This window comes from Neltuma alba, unplaced genomic scaffold (assembly GCF_004799145.2).
Source record: "Neltuma alba isolate B1F8T4 unplaced genomic scaffold, ASM479914v2 tig00011408_pilon, whole genome shotgun sequence".
Taxonomy (NCBI): domain Eukaryota; kingdom Viridiplantae; phylum Streptophyta; class Magnoliopsida; order Fabales; family Fabaceae; genus Neltuma; species Neltuma alba.
In genome coordinates this window covers 45,907-51,450 of record NW_021636094.1, presented here as the reverse complement: position 1 = coordinate 51,450, position 5,544 = coordinate 45,907, and positions in this window count along the sequence as shown.

Genomic DNA, 5,544 nt, shown 5'->3' with positions numbered 1-5,544 from the left:
TAAGGTTTACAATGAAAATTGGGGTTCAATTAATTAATTAAGAGACTAAGGAATTAATTAAGCTAAATACCTATTAGGAGACTTGAGAGAGCACTTATAGGTAATTTAGTGTCCTTGGCTAGCATAAGCTATAATTAAGAAGCAAATATAATGGGGATTTAATTGAATTCTTTTGAAATATAAGAGAGATAAATAATCCTAGGTTTCTTTAAATCATTGGAATTGAAGAATCACTTTTTCTTTTTATTAATTTTTAATTTTATAAATAGTTGTTTTCACTCTTGATATTTGTATCACTCAAATTAAGCGAAATTGTGATAATTAATACTTGACTAGGTTTTGAACCAAATCCTTATGGAAACGATACTTTACTTATCACTTTATTACTTGTGATGACCCATGCACTTGTAATATCCCAAATTGTAAAGCTAGAAATTTATAAGATGTTTGAGAAGTATAAATATTTAGTTAAGGGCCAAGGAAAATTATGGATAATTATTTTGGGAGATAAATGTGTTTATGGAAGAATAAAAGGGTAGAGATGATTTAAAATCTATTTTCCTAAATGAAAAGGCTTATTTTCTTAAGAAATTCAAGAAAAATAGTTATAGGTTAATTTTCAGCCTGTAAAATTTAGAAAAGTTATTTGGTGGGCTAAAGAAGCTAAAAAGAAAGAAAACTCCTACAAAATACTAAAGATCAATTTTAAAAATTATTTAAGATTAAAGAAAAAATTTAGAAAAGGGTAGAGTTGAGATAAGGCTTATTTGTGAAGGGAAAAAGAACTTTTTGCCTTTTACCCCAATTATACGTGTCTTTCCCCTCAATGGTCATTCCTAAATTCTTACCTTCGTGTCACGTTCTCTGCCTCCTTTTCACTACCTTCAGCCACCTCTTCCCTTGCATCAGATTTTCTTCAATATGCTTCTCTTCTACTTCTTTAGCAAGAATCGTATCCAAGAAGCTTGAGGGAATATATTAGTGAGAGGTAGGAAGAATCAGTGTTAAATAATAATAATAATAATAATAAGAGAGGGAAAGGAACAGAGAGAGAGAGAGATCGAGAGATCGAGAGAAGAGGAATCAGAGTGTGCGACGGAGGAGAGAAGAGTGGCCAGATTCCACATGCAACACTAGAGTCTAACCAAGGAGGGCCTCCTGATTCTTCCTGTAACCTCCATTTCTTCGATTGGGCATTGATTTGAGGGGGAGAGACGACTGAAGCTGAAGCAAGATAATAGATAGGATATCTGATTAAATTAAGAGTAGGAATTGTTCGAAATTTGGGCTATTTTTGGGGAATGAATCTTGAATAGCTAATTAAGATATACATAAATGAAGGTTATGTGATAGATTATGTTGAGAATCAAGATGATTATGAACTCCTACTCTCTATTTTCACGGGCATAGCAACGGGTTCTATGAATTTAGTGCTAAGGAAAAAACGATAGCTTAGTAACAGATGTAAAATCAGTGACCTGCGGTTGTTTTGTTGCCTAATAAACGATTGCTTATTGATGACCTCTGAAACACGGGTTTGTGTTCTTTGTGGGTGTAGCCTTGTGTTCTAATAGGAAAAGGTGAAAGAAGTAAGATTCGTAAATCTGATATATGAATGTGTATATGTTTACCCGTATGTGTGGTTGGATAGTGATTGATGAATCAAAGTTTTGAGCATGGGAATTATTAAGGACTTGCTGTTTGCTATTCTTCAATGTTTAGGAAGTGTTTTCTTTTTTTAAATGGTTAAATTTGTGCTGTAAGTGTTGGAAAGCTGATTTTTATTTAAAAGCTGGGAAGCAATTTCAGAAAAAGAAAACTGGTAATGCATATGATTGTATGACGTTGTGGCTTAATTAATTGGGCCCTTGAAGCTGGAGTATTTTTATATAACTTTCAAATGCTACCATTACTGATATTATAACAGTGGTTTAAACTATTAAAATGCTGCTAGATTTCGTAAGGAAACCTGTGAGACTGTTGGATGATAATCAAGCTAAGTAAAAGTGATGATAGCTAGTAAATGACGATGATAATTTAGATTTAAGAAGGATGTTGTCATGAGGCCAAACTGCATTATTGAAGCTTAAATAACTAAGCTATATATATATATATATATATATATAAGCGTGTTATGATATTGTTGCTGGATGTGGTGGATGCTGAAAATTGATTTAAACTTGTTAATTGCTGTTTTGGAAGCTGAAATATGTTGAGAATGCTACTGATGTGAATTTTGCTGATTCATGTCTCAAATTGGATTATTATTTCTGTAGACATTTGAACTATTCTAATGTTTTGAGTTTGTAATTGAAGCAAGAAAAGTGGTAATAAATTTCTATATAATACCTGAAATATTATATGAGTATTCAGATTATTAAATATGCTGCTGGTATATGATAATGACAGCTTTGTGTGTTTGAAGATATTAAAATGGCGTTCATGAAAGAACTAACAGTTAGAAAACTACAATATATGACTAATTGGCAATTTGAGGAATGATATTAAATCTGGAAAAATTTCCGGAATAATCTGGAAAATACTTTATGAATGAGAAATGTGTGTTGTACTTGAATGACATGATTATAGAGTTGTATGAATGTAATATCATGGATGTGCCGATACATGCTCATTAAATTCGAATGTTGGAAATTGATGTATAGTTGTTGTAGCTATTATTAATGTTAAATGCTACCCACTGTTTATTGTCACGCCCTTGAAGGTGCTTGGAGCGGAAATATGAGATCTCACACTCCTAAGCCTAAACATATATAAATGATTGTATAACTAATGTTTTTAAGATAATCATAAATGGAAGGATCTCATTGAACAAAACTTTCATCTGCTAGTACATATTTGTTATAATCCAAAATATAAAACTACTTGTAGAAATTTTCCGTAGAATCTTCAATGTAAATCAAACTTCCCCAACAATTCTATGGCGGCCTGCACATTTTTTTGAATAATATTTGGAGGTCTGCTCCCAAATACCAATATATATAATTACATTCCAAAATAACCAAAAAGACTAGGACCTAACCCAAGATTACGTGGAGCATCTAACTAATAAAATAAAGACATAAATGTACTCTTGTGGTTACATTAGCTAGCAGTCACTCAAAATAAATTCACGAGTTCTAGATCTTCGATAAGGCTCTTCACAGCTCAGCTGGCAGAGGGTTTGGAGTGCTATCTGCAGCCAAAAACAATCTACTGGTGAATAACATCCCATTTATCAAATTTAAATGCATTACTAAAGAAATGAATGAAATAAATTTAAATTTGAGTATTAATATGGCAAAGTATTTAAGATTTATACAATGTACAACCATAAATTAAAATATTAAATATGTGATTAAACTCATTAAATCAGTAAAAACAATTTTCATAATAGAACAACTTGTTATACAGAAATAATATAAAAGGTAATATCACACGTAGGACTTCAACAGAACGAAATAACAAGCACGGCTTGAAACCACGAATACAAGTATGGACACATAGTTTACGAGAGGCAAGTAACCAATCAAGCGTAGCCGAAGCAACGAAACAAGCGTAGCCGAATCCATGAAACAAGCACGAGAACGATGCCCACGAATATTCAAGCGAGTTCGAATTTACCATGGCGCGCCAAGTACTAATAGTACTACTGCTAGTAACCAGCGTTCTGTATTCAATCCTCTCAAAATATGTACAAGCATGCATGGGATCAATCATCACTGACATATGAATACATGGATAAATATATTATCTCTAATAATAAAATCTTTTAAAGAAGATTTTGTAACAAATGATCCCTAGGAGACGAAATTTTAAAACTTCTATCCGAATTTCAAACATAACTATTAATTAAAAGAATAAAGTGCATGGTAAAGATTAAGAGCAAATCTTGTTCAACATAACAAGCGAAATTATTCTTTCAACAGGTAAAATGTTAATACATTTAATAAGACAAATTTGACAAAATTTTAAATACGATCACCTTGATAAAATATTTATAAAAAAAAACTGAAAGTCTGATTGAGTTAATAACAATAATAGCTTACTCGTAAAAATTTATAATAATGGGATGCTATCCACCACCTATTGTGCTCCCACCTTTAAATAGTTTTGGTTTATCAAACCTTGAGATAAGTTCACTCCTCAATCCTAAACAAATGGAGGATTCAAACTTGGGACTTTTAATTTTTTTAGCACCCTTCGCTGCCAACTATCTCCCACCTCCTTCTTGTGCCCAAGCTACAACAATTTATATAATTATTACTTAATCTCTTATAAAAGTTTCAAGTTATTACATTCTCTCCCCCTCAAAAAAAATTTTCAGTCCTCTGAATTTAAAACATATATATAAATACACTTACCTCATTCCTCAAACAGATGTGGATATTGAGGGCCCATCTCACTTTAAGCTTCCTAAGTGGCTTCCTCCTGAGAATCATTACGTCACAACAATTTTACCAACGCAATTTCTTTTGATCTTTAACTTCCTTACTTGTCTATCTAGGATTGCCACTAGAACCTCTTCGTAAGACAAATCTTTATCAATGCCAACTTCTTGGTACTCAATAACATGAGAGGGATCATAGAGATACTTTCGTAGCATGGACACATGAAACACAGGGTGAATGCCCGATAACTCTGGAGTCAAAGCTAAACGATAAGCAACAACACCAACCCTATCTAATATCTCAAACAGACCAGTATATCTTGGACTCAGCTTACCCTTTTTCTCAAATCTCATAATGCCTTTCATGGGCAAAACTTTTAGAAATACCTTATCTCCAACAGCAAATTCCAATTCCTTACAATAATGATCCACATAAGACTTTTGTTGACTTTGAGCTATAAACGACCTTTGTTTGATCACTTTCACTTTCTCTTTAGCCTCCTAAACCAAATCTAGGCCTAAAACCTTGGTATCACCAACATGAAACCAACCAAGTGGCGATCTACATCATCGACCGTATAAAGTTTCAAATGGTGTCATCTGGATACTTGCTTGGTAGCTATTATTATAAGCAAATTCTACTAATGGCAAGTGATCATCCCAGCTTCCACTAAAATCCAAAATACATGATCTCAACATATCCTCAAGGATCTAAATTATTCTTTCTGATTTACCATCAGTTTGAGGATGAAAGGCAGTACTGAGATTCAATCGGGTGCCCATTGCTTCTTGGAATGTTCTCCAAAATCGAGAAGTGAATTGAGGTCCTCTATCAGAAATTATAGATACCAGAGTCCCATGCAACCACATGGTTTGAGCAACATAAATCTCAGCATACTTAGCTGTACTGTAGGATGTCTTCACAAGAAGAAAATGACCTAACTTAGTAAGCCTGTCAACAATCACCCAAATGGAATCATAACCTTTGGTTATTCGGGGCAAACCCATGACAAAATCCATTGTGATGCTTTCCCACTTCCACTTTGGAATTTCTAATCGCTGAAACGAACCTACTAGCTTCTGATGTTCCACTTTAACTTGTTGACATAACAAACATTGTGAAACAAAGTCAGTAATATTGTTCTTTATACCATTCC